This window comes from Ixodes scapularis, unplaced genomic scaffold, assembly GCF_016920785.2.
Source record: "Ixodes scapularis isolate PalLabHiFi unplaced genomic scaffold, ASM1692078v2 PGA_scaffold6__148_contigs__length_123643588, whole genome shotgun sequence".
In the NCBI taxonomy this organism is placed as follows: domain Eukaryota; kingdom Metazoa; phylum Arthropoda; class Arachnida; order Ixodida; family Ixodidae; genus Ixodes; species Ixodes scapularis.
In genome coordinates, this window is record NW_024609881.1 from 86,873,255 (window position 1) to 86,892,760 (window position 19,506).

General features: G+C 45.8%; 1 long non-coding RNA gene and 1 pseudogene across 1 annotated transcript; one reads left to right on the forward strand and one right to left on the reverse strand.

The window, feature by feature from the left end:
* The window catches only part of LOC120843788, an 82,160-nt pseudogene that overhangs the window by 49,308 nt on the left and 13,346 nt on the right, over positions 1 to 19,506 (reverse strand).
* On the forward strand, positions 9,750 to 12,022 carry LOC120843791. Its single transcript, XR_005716256.1, has 2 exons — positions 9,750 to 9,781; positions 11,871 to 12,022. It is a non-coding gene; the product is annotated as an uncharacterized LOC120843791 (long non-coding RNA).

The following is a 19,506-nucleotide window of genomic DNA, read 5'->3' on the forward strand; positions in this document are numbered from 1 at the left end:
CGTATTTATGGCTGCTTTGTGGCGGCGTCGACCACCAAATGCAGCGGACGATCGGCGTCGATGGCCGCAGCCACACCTGTTTTGTTCCTTGGACCTTGCGTTTTTGTCGCCGATAACGATCTGGCATGTTTCAAAACATTTTATTTGTCTCCACGTTTCGAAAAAAAACGACAAGACCCACCGCGAGCACGTTTCACATCAATCACTCCTTACGCCGCATTTCGTCCCCGATGATCAACGACCATATTTTCTTTCTTCGGCTGTTCTTCCTTAAAATCGCATTTACGTCCATCGCAAAGGAACCGATGTGGTCTCACCATTTCGAGCAGCAGCTCAGCGGTAAATCCAAATATCGTTATGCCCGTTCAAGAGCCGTAAACATCACACAATGCGCCCGTCGTCTCGTAGGCCTCCTTCCTTCCCGAAAAGAGCTTTGTTGGCTTCGTCGTTTGGGCGCTAGGGCACAGTACGGTCAACTCTCTATCCCGCGGCCGTGCCCATGGTCACCCAACTTTTGAGAATCCGCCAGATCCAGCGAAAGTTTCCTATTTTGTGTTTGGTCGTCCCTGGACGGGGCGGGGTGCCGGTGATCTCAACCTCTCGCCGGTGCCATGGACATTGAACATCCTCGTTGGGCCCTTTTCGGGTCTGGTGCCCTAATTTCGGCCGGAAACCGGTTCCAACACCCTCTCCCCCGCGGAAAAGACTGCCGGCGTTTTCGCTGGGCTGGGGGAAAAAACGGCTGTGTGAATGAGGCCTAAGCCTACTCTTGGTTTGTTCTATTTTATTTTTTTTTTCTATGTGTCCGTGCATAGCTTGTGCTAGCCCTAAGCTATTTCTCTTTCTGTCCCACTATGTCCGTAGCGTACCTTCAGTTCACATAAATATGCGCAGTTCTCTCGTATTTTATCTTTTTTCTGCATTTAATATTCCACAAGTATTCCGTATAAGTTTGCCAAACACTGAACAATCTGTTCAGATGGGATTATTTTGGGAGAAATCCTAATATGTATATTCTTGTCAGCAATCCGCAGTGACCTGGAATCTTTGTTGAATGAGATGCTGGCCGCCACAAATGGGGATGATGCCTCATCCAAAGTTGCCAAGGTGAATATCTATTGTTTTCTTGACATCTCATGGCATCTATGGTACATTAAATTTTTTGTATATGTGTCCATATGTTTTACAACTATTGTCACGAATAACGAGGTGAAACAAATAACTGCCAAAAATAAAAAGGGAACAAGATAACAGCAGCGCGTCGCGGGCATTGAAGTCAGCGTAACAGCAGAGTCGAAAGCTGGGGCGAGACTGCCTCCGCTCGCCATGCAGAGTCCCTAATGTATACCCTCGTGGGTTTCTCCAACATATGGGTAGAACTTTCAATGCATAGGATACTCGTAACCTAATCAGACGAGAATGTTCTTGAACTTACGAGAACGCCAAGTTGAAAGAATAAATAAAAGGACAGTCCGCTGACTGGAATCGAACCTACAGCTTCCGTGCAACAGTCAAGCGCGGTGACCACTCGGCCATGCACGCACTTGCTCGCCGACGCGTGTGGCACTATTAACAAAGAGATTGACTATCTTGATGCCTGACCTTGATAGTCTGAAAATGTACTGCATTATTTTCTTTATGTTTACTGTGTACAAAATAGATATGCTACATACCTCGAGTTCGAAACATTTTAGACATTTTGAATCTCGCCGAGCTTCAGATATGCAAAATTTGCAGCTTTCAATTTCTGCCACGGCTTGAGTTTCAGTTTGCAAAATTTAAAGCTTGAGCTTTTTCAAAGTTTGAGTTTGACAGTCTCAAACATTGCTTAGGTTAGAAAAATTAAAATATTTTCAATATTTTTATTAAGTTCAAGTTTGTGAAGTGTAAAGTTTCAGACTTAAGTACAAATAAAACTTTTTGAGGACAGCAAGGGCATGATGCACAAAGGAACAGCTCACCCGCAAAACAAGTACTCAGAAGTCTAACACACACAAAAGTTGTTAGACAGCGCTGTGTAAGTATTTCTTTCTTTTGTCTGCATCAGACTTCTGAGTGCTTGTTTTGGGGGTGTGCTGTTCCCTTGTATATCATGAACAACCAACCCGCCTGAACCTCTGTTTTAACAGCGAGTGCAGGTTCATTGATAGTTTGCAAATTGTCTCGCTTGAAAGTTGCAAATTGAAACCCAAAGTTTTCTGTGAACCAACCTCGTGTTAAGCTTTCTAGGCTTATTTTTTACTTTGATTTAAAGTAGGTAATGCTCATTGCGCTTACGCTATATAATCACTCCACTGCACAAGAGGCCTTTGTAGCTGCTTGGGTGGTGCTGATCTGAGAGTGTCATTTACATCGCTCTAATCTAAAAGAACTAACAACATGCAGCTCACCTTGCACACGAGCAATCAAATGCCTTCCATGCATCACGACATGTGCGTCACGCGCTGAGCTAGGATTGCTAGCAGATTCGCCCATTGCCCGAATGACATTCCATGGAGATGACATTAGATTGCTCGTGTCCAAGGGGTATAGTAGCATGCATGGCTTAGATGCTCAAAGGAGGCTGGTGGTTCGCTATCCACTGAATTCCATAGCTGAAGGGAGTAATTTATTTTGACTTGTTTCAGGCAATATCACCACATTAGGACAACCTTGTTTAATACATTTTTCAACTAATGATTGGTTGAATGTGGTATGTTTATTTGTTCAGGATATGGTTACAAGCATGAATGTCTGCTTCCTAAGAGTTTTTTTTTCTGTCTTTCTATGCGGTCTGTAATATTCCTCCTTCCATTTTAGAAGACCGGAAAGCGGAAAGGAAGTACCCTTGAGGACCGCGTACTACAGCGGCTGAGATTGGAGTTTCTCAAGGTGATAAACAACTTTTACTAAAATGGGATTCAGTTCTATCAGAGCAGTTGCTTGAGCTGACTGTGTATGCATAACACACTCTTCGTGCTGAAAACTTTGTTTCAAAAGCTGCATCGTCAAAACTATTTGTAAATCTGGGAAAGCATAGTTTTTGGATGATTTTCAGATGCTTTTAGAGCGCTGCTCTTAGACGCCCGTTCCTGTGTTTCACAGTGTCGGCGTCACCAGAAGAAGAGTGGGCAGGGTGTGGAGGAGGAGGAGGGGAGTGTACGGATGCATAATCACGTAACATTGCGTGATTACGCAATGTCACATGATTATGTAACCTGACATTACGTAAAGTAACCTTCTGTGATAATGTAACTTTTCGTAACCATGTAAGTTTATATGATCATGTAACTTCACGTAATTACGTAAAGTCACGTGATCACGGAACCTTGTGTGGTTAGGTAAAGTAATATTATCATGTAAAGTTATGTGTTCATGTGATTTTGCATGATCCTGTGATGCCACATGATTACCTGCTTTAAATAATTGGTTTATAATTATGCACCACTTACCGTAAAATACCGGGCAAGCGCCCACTCAAAATTTAGAGAATTGCGAAAAAATGGGGGATGGGCGCTTGTCCGGTCATGAATTTTACGTATAAATGTACTGTGTATATTTTTTCCTATCTTAGAAACTTGGATACGGGCGCTTAATGTGGAATGGGCGGATGCGCGGTATTGTACGGTATAGGTGTAACAGAAATATATATAACGAAATTCATTACCACTATAAATCGCAAATTCAAAACACCTCAAGAGCTGCGCTCTAATTTCGCGTTACAGAGAAGCGTAAACGTCTTTCAATTCTTTGTCTTAAACACACACAAAAAAAAAATTTCTTTAACCCAGGAAACCTCACGACCAGATGGCGAGGGTCCTGCTTCTGCCAGTGGTGGCACGGAGGATAGTGCCGATGAAGGCGAGGCTGAGGCCAGGGCTGCCGCAGCTGAGGCAAGCTCAGCGAAAGCCGAGGCCAAGGCTGCCGAGGCAGAAAGGAGGGCAGCACAAGCCGAGGAAAGAGCGGCGCAGTTGGAGAAGAACCTCGAAGACCTCCAAGCCCAGCTATATGACAGCGAGGCACGAGCGGTGGCAGCGGAGGGCAAGGCACTGTTTGCAGTGAACACACTCTTCCCTTTGCTGGAAGGTATGAATCATAAATGTCAGAAGGAGGTCTAAACGTTTGTTCTCCTTACCCTCGGATGATGATAAAGTAACAGGGAGTGATTTTTACTGCTCAGTGTAATAGGCTGATGATGCTAGATATTTCATTTGAACAGGACCACCCGAGATCTACAAATGTTCCCCTCTTAGTACTTTGTGGGGAGTACACGTTTGTAGCGAATGATTTATAGACAGGGTATGGTGTCGGGTGTCTTCTGTCTACATAAAGTAGGTTGCAAGGTTACATCGTAGCTGGTTGTTAAAACTAAGAAAGAGATAGCATGAGCCAGGAGGCAAGCAACTCTTCTCCGACACAGGTCTGTCTTCTTTGTGGTATTTGGTGGGAGGGGGGGACTTGTTTCTTAATTGAGGCTTCCATCGCTACCCAGTTGGCCCAGCCATCCTTTGCTGTACACACGCATCATTGCACAACTGAGAGGGGAAAGCACGCCTCAGATAAAGAGGATCGAGAACTTTTGGTTTAAAAAAATAGCTAGAGTTGACCGAATGGCGTTTGCTGCCTCCTTCCTGCCAGAAAGTTTAATTTTCTACTGTTGAACTTGCAGGCTTACTCAGTAGTATAGACAAGGCTAGAGCTATGGATACCCTTTCTTGCTCATTGAAATAGCTAGGTCATAGGAACCATGGCCAAGAGTTCTGAGACACAAGCAAAGTCTGCTGCCAAGCTTCCAATGCAAATAGACCATTCCATTTAGCGCTCTCTGGGTGGCACCATATTGTTCGACAGCAGCGCCCTCTCCATACATCAGGGAAATTCAGCGGGTTCGGCAGGGTAAAACGAGAGAGAGGGCACAAGCCCGACCCCGCTAGCAGACGACAAAACGGGAGGTTGCCACTCTTCATCTTTGAGCTGTATCGGCGGGCTGTACGGAACATCGCACTATTGACTTGTCAATAGTTCGATGTGCTATTGACGTGTCAGTGGTAGTGCTATTGACGTGTCACTGACGCACTCGGGTCCCCTCTTCTTGATAAAATATGCCTCTTGCAGTTCGCGTGCCCTTTGAATTCTGCTTCTACCGAGAATCTTGGTATCACCGAAGCGTGGCTCGCATTTGCAGACCCTACAGTGCATGGGCAAATGTGCCCTGTCATTTGTCTTTAAATTTTGCGCGTGCTTTCTTAAACGGTCATTCGTGCATCTTTCCGTTTGTCCAACGTAAGATTTTCCACACGTTAGAGGGATTTCATACACGACCCCTGTGACGCATTCGATGTACGGCCTGGCGTGCTTCGTGCCACATCCTCGCTCGTTCTTGATTTCTTTAGTAATTCGAGGGCAAAGTTGTCCGAGTTTCTTTGGCGCTGAAAACACGAGAGGTACTCCGTACCCGTTCGCAACCTTCTTGAGGTTGTGCACCATTTTGTGTACATATAGTACAACCTCTGGCCTCATATTGCTCAGTGCCGACTGCGTCACTTTCTGGTTGTGTGCCCTTTTACTTTCTGTAGGGTGGCCTCTGCCACACTTGTCAAGACCGTTTGAGGGAAGCCCGCTGACAATAGTCTAGTCAATTGGTTGTGGAAGCTGGCCTGCATGCGGTGAGCACACGACTTCTTGATAACTGACTCTAGGCAGAGCGTTGCAATTCCTCTCTTTACCACCTTAGAATGCGCAGAGTTATATGGCAGGAGCGCTTTTTGGGATCGTGGGGAATACATCCAACACATGTGTCCCTCCTACAACTTCAAGCTCAGGTCTACAAACTGTAGGTGATCCTGGTTAGGGAGTCCATGTGTAAAATGTAGGCCCTTACCATGTCGTTTAACCAACCAGCTCCCAACCAGGATCACCTACAGTTTTTAGACCCGAGCTTGAAGTTGCAGGAGGGACACGTGTGTTGGATGTATTCCCCACGATCCCAAAAAACACTCCTGCCATATGACTCTGCGCATTCTAAGGTGGTAAAGAGAGGAATTGCAACGCTCTGCCTAGAGTCAGTTATCAAGAAGTCGTGTGCTCACCGCATGCAGGCCAGCTTCCACAACCAATTGACTAGACTATAGTCAGCGGGCTTCCCTCAAACGGTCTTGAGGAGTGTGGCAGAGGCCACCCTACAGAAAGTAAAAGGGCACACAACCAGGAAAGTGACGCAGTCGGCACTGAGCAATATGAGGCCAGAGGTTGTACTATATGTACACAAAATGGTGCACAACCTCAAGAAGGTTGCGAACGGGTACGGAGTACCTCTCGTGTTTTCAGCGCCAAAGAAACTCGGACAACTTTGCCCTCGAATTACTAAAGAAATCAAGAACGAGCGAGGATGTGGCACGAAGCACGCCAGGCCGTACATCGAATGCGCCACAGGGGTCGTGTATGAAATCCCCCTAACGTATGGAAAATCTTACGTTGGACAAACGGGAAGATGCACGAATGAGCGTTTAAGAGAGCACGCGCAAAATTTAAAGACAAATGACAGGGCACATTTGCCCGCGCACTGTAGGGTCTGCAAATGCGAGCCACGCTTCGGTGATACCAAGATTCTCGGTAGAAGCAGAATTCAAAGGGCACGCAAACTGCAAGAGAATATTTTATCAAGAACAGGGGACCCCAGTGTGTCAGTGACACGTCAATAGCATTGTATAACGCTGAGATTCGTTTTTTCGATAAATACATGTAAACGGTTTCATGCTCTTGTATCTCGCGCATGAGTAGCCTGGGTGACGGTAAGTGTATCAAATATAGATATATATATGTACTTCCATCTTCCTTTCCCGATACAGTTGTGAGTAGCGCCCGTGTTTGTATTCTATCTTGTGTACGTCTTTTTTTAGCGCTTTTAACCATGGTTCAATTCTGGGGAGGGAGCAGAGAAGGAAAAAGGGGGGGGGGGGTTTAAAAAGGAGGAGGGGAAAAAACGGGTTATTCGCGGCCTTCCCTCAAGGTCTCTGGTCCCCTCCGCCCAGTTCGGGATGGAGGAATTTCATCTCCCTGTCGGAAAGGGCCAGAGAGGGTGAGGCGACGTTAGTTACCGAGCTCTTAATGGCGTACGATTCGGCGACTTCCCTGCCAAATCTCTGCTGGTGTCCTCCCAATACGCGCGTACCTTCGTATCTGGGCGAACAACCGTCGCACGTCATACGATGTACAACTATTGGGTGCATGGAGTCGTCGGGGGGGGTTTGCTCACCTCCTGCGAGTGTTCACTCAGGCGGTCATTTAGACACCTCCCGGTCTGCCCTATATACTCCCCGCCACACGAGAAAGGGATGGCATAAACCACCTCTTTCCTGCACTTAACAAACTGCTGTCCGTGCTTCTTGTTGCATTGAGTCGCGGAGGGCGGGGTATTCACCATTCTGCACATTTGTTGAAGCTTTTGCTTGCAGCTAAACACTACCCCTACCTCGAAGCGAGGTGCGAGTCCCTTGAGGCGATGTGCGGTGTTGTGCGAGTGTCGATGAGAGTTGAAAGAGTTGTATCGTCTGTTTGCGTCCCAAATTCGTGTTTATTCTTTCCGGTTGTCTCAGTCAGTGGTTCTCAACCATCGATGTTTCACTGACCCCTTGTGAATCGGCGGAGCTGATGGAGGATCCCCTTTCGTGGTGAGAGGAGGGGAAATGTATCGGTTAAATATAATAATGATTTAATATATAGAAATAACTGAGTGCTAGTATAAAGTAGCCCTCTCTTATTGACATAGACATGAGAAAACTCGCCAAAAGCGGAAACATTTCTTCTCGACCTGAAAAAAGACAACTTTTATTGCCGTGCTTGACAGATGAGGTAGGGCTTCGCGGACCCCTAGAATGCCTTCGCGGACCCCCATTTGAGATCCACTGGTCTAAGTATTTACCAACACGCTCGTTTTTCGATGTTAGCATATCTTTTTTTCCGTTATTTCAATAGTATAGTTGAGTCAGCCGGCAGTACTACCCTCAACTACAATGTGTATTGCGGCAAAAGAGCATGTTTAATTTATTATTTGAGACTTCCACCCATGGTCGGTAAAGGCCTACACCAGTACAAACTTTGCATAGTAAAAAAAGGGTACAGCAACCGAATTTAATTTTCGCCGTAGAGACCAACCAATCTGACAGTTTTCCTTATATATATATTTTTTTTTTTTATTTGCACGCAGGTAACATCACAATTGGACCCTGTTAGTCTTTTTATCTAGCATAGTATTACACAATAACTGGCATGCCGAAATCTGCGCATCTGCGCTTGAAATTTCCAAAATGACGCGATTTTAAACAGTTTGCACGCCAGCCGAATGCCAGGTACTGCCCACTCGGTGGAGCAGGCGACATGCGGGGTGAGAGGGAGAGGGCATTTTTTCTCTCTATTACCCTCTCTGCTATGACCCTAATGGAACGGTCTATAGGAGGTGATGTTTTTTATGTGTCATCCCAAGTGCATCAAACAAATATGTATGGGCACCATTGAAGCAGTGCTAACATGTTCACTTCATATAGTGTGCTTTTGTTTTGTAGGGCTTCCAGGCATTGTGGATAAAATGCTAACTGGTGTGGCAGCTGGTGCAACAGCTGTTAACAATGGACCAGGTGAGACTGTAAGTCTAGATTGACTTTACTACTGTGGTGTTTAGCTCTATTATAGTGAAATTCCAGATTTAGCTTCTTTTTAGTTTTAGTAGTACCTCATTAAGCGTCCAGTAGAACCTGTAAGCATCCAGTCATGCATGCTTTTATCTAAAGTGGCCGTGTGCGCACAGCGCACACGGCCTTGGCAAGAGATACTAACAGCATGATCGTAAAATGCGCAGTCCGTCAAGCTGGGCCTGTTGAATTTGCCCAACTTTTTATTGGAGGTGTTCTTGGTTTTTTTTTTTCTTTAGGAATTCATTGATGTTGACGTATATGTCATGATCTGGAGACTTCTGTTCAAACAGGAAAATCGTGCAAGTGGTTAGACCCTTAGCCAGTGACAACACAAGGAGCACAGGGCGTCTTTTTTCATTGTCCTGCCTCCAGCATGCGCTCATTGTCTTACGTTTAAATTTGGCTGCTAGTGCACACAGGAAGAGTGATGCATCGTGGAAGGCTGGAAGCGTGCACAGGAGGTGGGACAATTGAATCCTGTTCTTCTGATCTTGTTCCCGACTATAGTTTAGTGCAGAGGTCTCTGAACGTGGGATTTTTGCCAGCAGCCCACTTGTCTTAGAGGTTTTTAAGATTCAAATTCAAAACTTCTTTTAAATTTGTTTCTGGTTTCGGAGCTATTCCTTGTTTTCTCATTCCTTTGTAACGGTAACGGTTTCCCAATAAAGACCCCTTTCCATGAAATAGGATGCTGCTGCAAGGCAAATTTGGTGGTAATATGATTGAACTGAAAGCAGTTTAAAGAAAGCTTCAAGCGACGCCAGAGGCTTTCAAATAGCACACTCGGGTGTGTTGCTTGTTCTCTTAGTTCGGGAGTAAACACACTGAATTGCTTTTTTTATTCACCTCATAAATTTGATTTATAGTATGGAACGATTTAAGTCTAAAACCTGTCATCTGTCTTTTCTCTCCGTCACAGTTGAAGTTTGGCAACACACTTTTGCCTGCGATAAGGATGGTAAGGCTACAAAACGCAGGGCCGTCAATTTTCACACAAGAACTGGCAGAGATGGTTTTCGGCCAGACGACCCTGGGCACTCAAAGCCTGAGGGGCTCGACCTTTGGAGAAGGAAAAGAGCCCCTGCACAAAGAAACCGTGGATGACATTGTCGGTGAGGATGTCTGTACTTGGCCTTGTTAACTTATCTGCGTGTGACGACCATTTGAAGTATGATTCGACTCTGAAGCTCTTAACGTAGTCCAAACTCTGCAGACAAAGCTATATCAGTTTATGTGATTGCTGCGCCATTTGCCCCAAAATATTAACTCTGGTACATCATGCTACATTTTATCAACATTTGGAAATTTTGAGCCAGAACTGCACAGAAGCTTATTTTGCTTTAAAGATACCACAAGCTCAGAAGCCTTACACTGCTGCGTTGTTACGGTGGGTTTGTGTAAATTTACAAAAAGCTTTCAATTAGTGCTTCAGATAATATGCTATCCAAATTATCTTTCTGTGGAAACTGGCATACTCTTTGCAGTTTTGTACAAAATTGGTTGGCAGTACAGAGAAGAGGGGCGGAGGAACCCCCCTCTTCCCGAGAATCTCTTTTGTGGGTCACAGAATTCGCTATTGTCCCCCTACAAGATTATAGAAGATTAACCCGTCACTCAAAATTCGTACAAAGCAGCCGCTTTGGTGACTGGAACGACTAGGCCATCCTCTCGACATCAGCCTCGCCGTAGCTTTTCTCGTCCCGAGACGACCTACGTCACGATTGCGTTGGATGTCACGTGGTCTCCGCTGGGCCTTCTCCGAGCGCTTGCCAGTGTGGGCCGTTTAAAACGAAAAATACAGCCACCCGGATCAAAATACAAACGTGCAATTGTCATTTACGGATATTGTGGATCATATTGAACCTATTTTTGAACACGACGGGAATATTTCAAATTTCGTTGAAGTATCCCTTTAAAAACTGAATTAATTGTGAGCTTGTGTTCTGGCGGGAGCTTCGAGCATGCAAGCACGTGCAGCAGGTGTGTAACGGCAAGTTTGGAAAGCTTGCAACTGCACATGCTTACCTGCACCACCAAAGAAATGGTAGTGGTGCCCAGCCTTGCAATAGGATGTATGTTTTGCTTTTATGTGAAATCGCTCATTTAGTTCCTATTTTCGTATAGGCCTCGAGCTGTCCCAAGTGTACTGTCACAAATAACTTATACCTTCGCCAACTTCAGCAGTGAAAGGGAGGTTTGAGAACAACTTTAGAGAGTTCTGGATTTTTAAGACAACAGTCATTGCCTATGTGATCTGCCGTAATCATGAATCTCTGTGTAACTATTTCATTAGTAAGCACAGTTATGTGAAAATATTTTGTAGCTATCAAGGTTTGTAGTTTTTTTAACTTCTGAACTTGAATAAAGCATACAATTATTTACTATGTTTATTATAGTCTCACACAATTTCAGCGGACTAAATTTGCCATCAAATTCATACTTCGAATAAATTTTCATATAGTCACTCTACATCATTCAATCCAATTGTGTATAAGACTGCTGCTACAACAATACCTAGAAAAAGGCTTTTCTTATGACATCCTTGCTCCTGTGTCTGAAGATTTTAAGCACATAGGCCAGTTGAGGGTTGAATGCTGTCTTCCGTAATGCTAATAGCAGATGCAGAGAGGTGGGAAAGGAGCATTGTCTTTGATCTGATATGAATCTTATAATTGGACTGGAACGAATGAGAGTAAAGTTTATACTTAGCTTTGTCTTAGATCTGCAAATAGCTATTTTGCTGATCTAAGACAGACTTTTAGCTGCTCCATAAGGTGGTACAAAATGACGAATAAATCACATCACTGCTTTCTAAAAACATTAGTGTTGTTAGGACTAGGTTCTAAATGAAAATGTGATTGTGTATTCCCAATCCCTCCTTTGGGCTAATGTTCTGGAATAACGAGAAAACCAATGGCCATTTTCTTAATGATTACCACTTATACAGTATCAAAACCCCTTAACCAGCTTGCTTGATCTGGTCTCAGCTGAGGCTAGTTGTCTATAGCGTTCTACTTCACGCATACACTAGGTGTGCGTTGTGTTTCTTTAACACAGTCTCAGCTGGGATGTTGATTCTAGTAAGGTACGTGGCCGGCCCTGGAACACTGTTATTTACTGTACCATAGAGACTAATGATTGATCAGATTCTTTCAGAAACTTAAGAAGCCTCATGTAATTATTTGACTTGTTTCTTTTCAGTCTACGTCATGAACAAATTTCCTGGAGAATGCGAGGGGAATATCAGGAGGTACCTAAGACGAAAGTGCAACAATGCGGCCTCCTCCCTCAAGAAGAAGCCTGCCTATTTCTGAATCGTATCACTGAGAAATAAAAAAAATTGACAATTGTAACTGAGCTCTGGGTTATTTTGCAATCCTGCTTTGCATGATGAGACACTTGGCACAGACCTCTTTTGTTGAGCTGTCCCAACTGGGCACCTTGACTTTCTCAGGTGTGTTAGTTGAGCAAACCATGTAACATTTCTACTCACGGTATGTGTGCAGCCGAACACCACTACAACCAGGAAGGCTTGGAGCAGTAGTTCACGCATATTAATATCGTATTATCTAGATGCATGTAAAATAGATTTGGTTAGTATTTTTGGTACATACTTCCAAGTCACTTTTAGTATATTTGAAGGTAATTTTTGACCTACTTAAAATGCTATTCTACCGTACAATCTAGTAATTCTTGATATATTTCAGATATAATTTTAGCATATTTTTACTTCATTTTTAGCATATTTAGCATTACATTTCTGACAACTTTTAAATTCTTTAGCTGTAAGTTGTAAATGAGTTTTTGGTCAGTTTTGAATACACCGATGGTATTTTGACATTGAAAGAATTATATTTTTGCTGTATTTGAAACAGTTTCTGAATGATATTTATGATTAACTTTAAATACATTACGCGCTTATTTCGAGTGCGGCCAAAATAATACAGAATGAATACAAAATGAATACTCGTATTCAATACATTTCAACTTCATTTGAAGTACGGCCTCTTTTTGCTAAGGGGAAGCTCTTCCGCACGTTCTCTTCGTTGTTGGTTCATGAACGTTCTTCGCAACTCAGCCTTGAGTTGCTCCCAGGAAGTGATCGAAGCTTCGTGGTTCTCGAACCAGTTCCGGGCGGTTGCTTCCAAGGCGAAGTAAGCGTTCTGCAGACACTGTTCCGGTGTCCACCCGTTATGACGAGCCACTCGTTCCTACTGTTGGACCCTGTCATCGATGTCTTCGTGGCTTTCGCCGTGGAAGGGAGCCGGTGTCCGAGGAGCGACGGGTAGGTAGGCGACGGCAGGAGCGGCGGGGGCCTTCGACTGGTTGTCCATCGTCTTCTTCTTCGGCTTGGGTTTGTCCACGAGCAAGCCGTACTCCGGATCGTCTCCCTTGGTGCGGCGGCTGGTCCGAGTTTCAGGTTCCGCGCTGAGTGGTCTTCTCAGCGAGCTTGGAGTCGGGCTTGCACTGCGGGTCCTGGGAGGGGAACGCTGCACGGGCATGCGGTACCCCGCACCTCCACCAAAATGTCACGGGTGGTGACCAATAAACAATAAACAATAAATGAACAGAAAGAAATAAACGTTTAATGTGGCGAACTTGTGCCAAAAATAAAAGGGTACGAAAGATAATAACGGAGCGTCGCGGGCGTCGAAGTCGGCGTAGCAGCAGAGTCGAACGCTGGGCGAAAACTGACTGCAGATCAGCACGCGGAGTCCCTTATGTACGCGCGTTGGGTTCTGGAACAATCGGCCCAGACTGTTCGGCGACTGAAACATTCAGAACTCGATCTGACGAGAATGTTCTCGAACTCACGAGAACGCAATGAAAGAACAAATAAAAGAGCATTTCACTGACTGGAATCGAACCCAGACTTCCTGCTCGACAGTCAAGCACGGTAACCACTCGGCCACTCGCGCGGTCGCTCGCTGACGAGCGTGGCAATATATTACGGAACTTTAGCACTCAGACGTCCTCTTTGCCCTGCTACAGCAGCAAACGCCTCGAATATGAACGCCCAAAAGGTCTTCATGTTTTCAATTCAAGGTAACAATGAAATTGTTAACAAAATGAACAAAATGCTTGAGTACATATGACTGAAATGATCAGCTCATTGGTATTGCTGTTTGTTCAATTGTGAGATTAATCGGGTATACGCTGATATGATTCCGTATTTATTTTTCAGAACTGATGTTATATTTCAGTTGGTCGGGCCGCGGAAGATCGCTTTAACATGAATACATTTTTTCCCGGTGTTAAGCGGTGCTAAAAAAGTAAAAATCCCTCCCTTTTCTGAGCTAAGGAAAGGAATTCTCTCCGGGATGTACATCACGTGGCGAGAACGTCACGACTTTGTGCGCAGCCGCAATGACGCAGACATAACAGGGAATAAGGGAGCTCTTTTACGGTCTGCACAAACCGTACCCGCCTGGCGGGTGATGTCTTCGCAATTGGCGGTAGTTTGTCCGCGTGTCTGGCAACTTCGCAAGTTTCGCTCTGCAGGATGACGGCGGCGGCATCGGGAACGCCCAACTTGTCGTAGCTCGCGCTGTTGCGCATGTCGTCCGAGGCACCCGAAGGGGTCTTCGATATTCATCAATGTTGTCCTCAAGCCGCTCCTCGTACAACTAATTTTGGATTCATTGCTTTTTGCGTGGCATCCACCCATTAGTAGCTTATTTTCTTTTCTTTCAGAAAAAATTAGTTTGTTGTTTTCTGCATCTAACAACGCTGCTACCATAATCGCATACCACCGTTTTATGTACGCCTCAATTTTTCTACTCTGAGCTCGCACTGAGCCGTGTTGCCGAGAGTGCGACGGCTAAGGGCGTTTTAGAACACTGACATTACTCACGACTCCAAAACCGACGCGGTGGAAGAGGAGGACAAAACGATGGTGCTGTGTAGAGGGGAGGGAGGTCATTTCAAATAGTCCACTGACAAACATAACTCTGCGTGGGACCATCAGGAAACTAACATAGGAGAAAAGAGCCCCCTTACAGAAATATTCAAGATAGCGGAGGGAATATCAGAGCAGGGAAGTATAGATGACAGGTCTGATTCAAAACAAGATGGCCAAGGGAGACAAGAGATTCCTAGAACTGAGGGAGGCAGGACGCGAGGCCCTACTGAAGCTCTGGCGACATGTACAGGGCCAAACAGGCCACCCAGGGGGGATGCGCTAATTAGAGGCGGCACTACCAGAGAAGAGTTAGTACTTGGAAAAACCAACCGGTGCATTGAGAAGTGGATTAGGGACATGTTCGCGGGGGACGGCCAACAGATGGACAGTAAGGAGGGGGGACGGAGGAAGAACTGCAGGAGCAACCGAGCAGAAAGAATTCAAGGAGAGGGGGACAAGGAGAGCACACAAGAGGATAGGAGAAACCACTGCCACTGGAATGGACTGTCTCCCAGTGAGGCTGGCGAAGGAACTGGGGCCAGAGACGAGAACATCGCTATGTGAGATTATCAGCCAGATCCTGAGCTAGGGCCGTGTGCCGGTGGAGTGGCAAAACATCAAGACTCTGACTCATCTACAAGAGAAAAGCGCAAAGGTCAACGCTCAGCTACTATCGCCCTATAGCCATTACATCAGTACTCTACCGCGTGTTCACGCAGGTAGTACGAGACTGACTGCAGGCATGGACAGAAGAAGGAGGAGCCCTGGGGAGCTTCAGAATGATTTCCGATGAGGGAGACGCCTCTAGGACAGCATATTCGTACTGACGCATGTCATAGAGATCGCCCTGAGGGAGTGGCGTTCACTGTTGCTTTGTTTTCTCGACATGAGCAGGGCTTAAGACTCCATCGACCATGAGACGCTGTGGAGGCAGCTGGCAAATCGGGGTGTCGGATGTGAGTTGATCAACCTGATGAAGGGAATCCACAGGGAGACGACTGTGGTGGCGCAGTGGCAACAAGAGATGACGCATCCAGTAACCATCACAAAGGGCCTGAGACTGGGCTGCCCAATGTCGGCACTGCTGTTTTTGCTCTACGTAGTCGGCTTCGTAAAGAATTTGCAGGACTGTGCCGAGGGCTTCACCCTCGAATGTACTGCAGAGGGAACCAGTGGTGGAGTAAAAACCCCTGGGCTAACCTATGCCGACGTTATTGTTACGATGGCAGACTCCCTAGTGGGCCTCCAGGCCTTCATGAGCGAGTGCAACACAAAGAGGGCGGCACTGGGGTTGAGTTTGAGAGCTAAGAATTTGGCACTGTTCGTCTTTGGGGACAGAGCACACACCGAGGTAAAAGACCGGAGAATTCAGGGAGAAAACGTTCCGTGGGTATCACAATACAACTACCTGGGGATCCACATTGAGGAGGGCCGAAACTACTTCAAAGACCATGCGACTGGGTTCCAGGATAGGAGCAGGAAGTCTAAGGAAAAAACGACCGCTAGGGCTCTCCGGGGTTACAACCATTTCAAGATCTCCCCGGCGCTGTGGGAGATTATAGCAGTGCCGGGTCTCGCATTTGAAAATAGAGTTATGTGCCTGTCGTCTCGCATGCTGAGTGCCAAAAGGTGCGCCAGAGGGACGTGGGACGGGCGGCATTGGGAGCCAGCTGAGGAACACCTAACGAGGCAGTGCAGGTGGACGTGGCGTGGTCAAGCTCCGAGGCCAGAGAGGGCCGGGCCAAGCTGGGCTTTGAACGACGCCTCTGCCGTATGCAGTAAGGGCAATGAGCAAGACTGGCCTTGAAATACATCCAGCTTAAGTGTATCTCGACTAGGTTGGTGCGACAAACAAGCCAGCTGGCTCTCAAATGTAACATAGGCAGCCCTGTCCTCTACCCAGCTTTAGAACAAGAAATGAAAAGCATACGCATGAGAGTCACCGAGACTGAGGCTCAACGGTGGGTGCAGAGGGCGAGGCAGAAGCCTGCACTTACCTTGTACACCTGGAAAAACAGGACATGAGAAAGATTGATTTTATGGACAACGGCAGGGGCAGTGAACTTCTGTTCGACACCCGAGGAGGGATGCTAGAACGCGTATACTTCGGGCAAAGTACACGGACACAAACGTGCGATGCATTTTTGGCACACAATTGGCCGAGGAAACGCTACAGCACGTCATTCTGGTGTGCGCGGGTTTTGAGCCGGGAGGTCCGTGCGGTGGATACATGGGGGTGGCATTGGGTTTCCGGGAAATCGACGTGGAGGGCAACCATAGAGTCAGCGACTTCGCCGACAGCACCACGGGCAGGCGCCCGGGGCTTATGCCGGTGGTGGAGTGAAAAAAAGAGGTCTAGTCCACTGGTGGAAGAGACACCAAGAAGAAAATAACAGATAAATTGGCTAGATACAGTAATCTGGGATCCCCCCATACAAAGGCGTTAGCCGCATTTCCACATCCATATTCGTACCCCCTTGTGTGTCTGAACGCAGTAGTAGGGAAGGGAGTCCCGCTGGTTCCCGCGAGTTCTGACGCCACGCACATCTCTCCCCGAAAGCTTCTTCAGTTTGAATTGCAGCAACTGAACGTGTGCCACTACCCGAATGCTGTCAAGCTAAATATACTTTGCACGTGGGGTTTTCACCTTTTGCTGGAGGTCTTCTTCTTCAATATGCGCTAAAATATTAAATGGAGATGTTAGTCCCTGTAAGGCGTGACCGGTTACTTGGTTGACAATGAAAAAACTATTTCCGACAGAGAAATTAAACACCGGAAGCATATAGATGCTGCTATACAGCTCCTTTTGCCCTAAAACAGAACATAATAAGAGACTGTCTAAAGCTAAATTCACACCGCCGACAAACACCAAAAGACGCAGAGCGCAGACACTGCCAAATATCGCTAGCCCCGTGAACGAGAGCCCCGCCCCGCCCGCTACATAAAACCTAACCTCCGGAAGCATAAGTCCGCTCGAGCGACGGGGCTGGACGACCGCGCTCCCGCGGGCCTTGCCCCGGATGATGAATACGCGGTGCGACTTCAGCTGCACACTGTCAATGATCTGTGGGAGATTGACAGTATGCCGGTTATACGTACCGGTTGTACATTGAATGTATAACACGTACCGGTTATACATTCTAATACGTCTACACATACGTAGACGCATGCAATAGAAACACCTAATGAACAACACTTCTGTTCTTGGTATGAAGTGTCGCTTTGAGCTTTGCCAATTGTCACTAGTTTGCTCACACAGTACACACACATTGTTATAACCACTAATTTCACAGCAAAGCTCAATAATATGAAATCAAACCAAAATCTCTCATTTGTTTATACTATCACTTTCGTTCATGAACCTTTCGATTGTCAGAAGAGCCAGTTTCTGCATAATTTGATTAGGCTACGGCCCTATGAGTTTACTAACGGGGAAATGCCTTTGATAAATATATCAAACAGTGATTTTAGTTGGGAACGATTGTGATCGAAGCGAGGACAGTTCATTAAGATATATACACCCTGACCACACCCTGACCGCAAAAAAAGTTCTGGGTTATTAACTTCATTATTTTAGAGCGAAATTCTCTCGTGAAAGCAACATTCAATCGCAGGCGGGGAAGCATTGTTTCAATTTTCTTGGTATATCGCTTGGTATGAAATCTTACCTATGGATCGAACACGAAGATAGTAGACTGCCGTCCTGCCTTTTTATACCATATATCAACTGCCATTTCTTTGCGATGCGGTGTAATTAAAAACTGTGTCTGTTTCGGAAAAAAGGAATTACTTGCGCTCTTTCCAGCGCATGTGCACTAGTGGCTAGTATGCCTGCCTCCATGTTTCCTGAGATTTCACTAAGTCCGGGAATCCACTACAGCTTTAATTAATAACCATTGATTATGGCCCGATCGATCATATCAGCTAGCTTGTAAACCAATGCATACACCGGACTTCTAGACTCCATCGACGAAAAAGCACCGAGGGCTGCTTTGGAGTCTGTGCAGATAACCCACTTCCTTTGAGGTTCCACGCCCTTTATATACTCCACTGACGCACAAATTCCATAAAAGTCTGCAGCAGTAGAAGATGTTCCGTGGGACAAACGAGTGCATTTTTCCCCTTTGAGTGTTAGTATTACGAAAGCCGAGGTTGAGCCCTTATTTTTCGTAGAAACATCCGTGTATACGTAAATGGGTGTTTGTAGCAATCATCCGAGTATGAAAGCGCCTACTGAGTTATCGAAAAGTGAGGTGTGCTTAAACGTTTCTTATGGTTAGGTAGTTCCGTGCATATAGGACGCGAAACATCCAGGCCGTTCGGCCTATGGTCAGAACTCTAGATATGTAATCCGGCACAACGATGCCCGACCATATTGTTGTCGAGGAAATATGTGGACTTGTCGTGGTTATCGAACCCTCCGCAAGTGGGTGACAATTCAGAATAAACAGGCACCGGAAATTACGTAATGTATTATATTCGTGCAACGTTTGAATAGGTAGCTGTTTTGCTTCTGCAAAAAACAGTATTCCGCGAGTTGTACGCGTGACGCCCAAGCACATACGAAGACTACGGCGATCATGTAGTGGAGTCTATTTTCTTGTATTGCAGACAATTCACGGAGTGCTCGGAGTGAATATATAATCGTCTGCCGAACTAGTGCATGATGCAGAAGTATCATGTATTGTGTTGAGGCTTTCCAATGAACTTCAGTTAAATAACGTAAGATGTTGATATTTTTGTTTACTTTTGCGCATATTGACGTGTTTCACCCAAGTAAGGCTTTGATCTAGAACCACTTCAGGAAAGAAATGATGCGAGACGCGCTCTGAAGTTTGACTCTGTATTTTTCGCTCGAATCCACGCAGGTGCTTTCGCGTGAACGGAAGCATTACTTATTTTAAATGCGCAATATGCAAGCCCCGTTGACTAAAA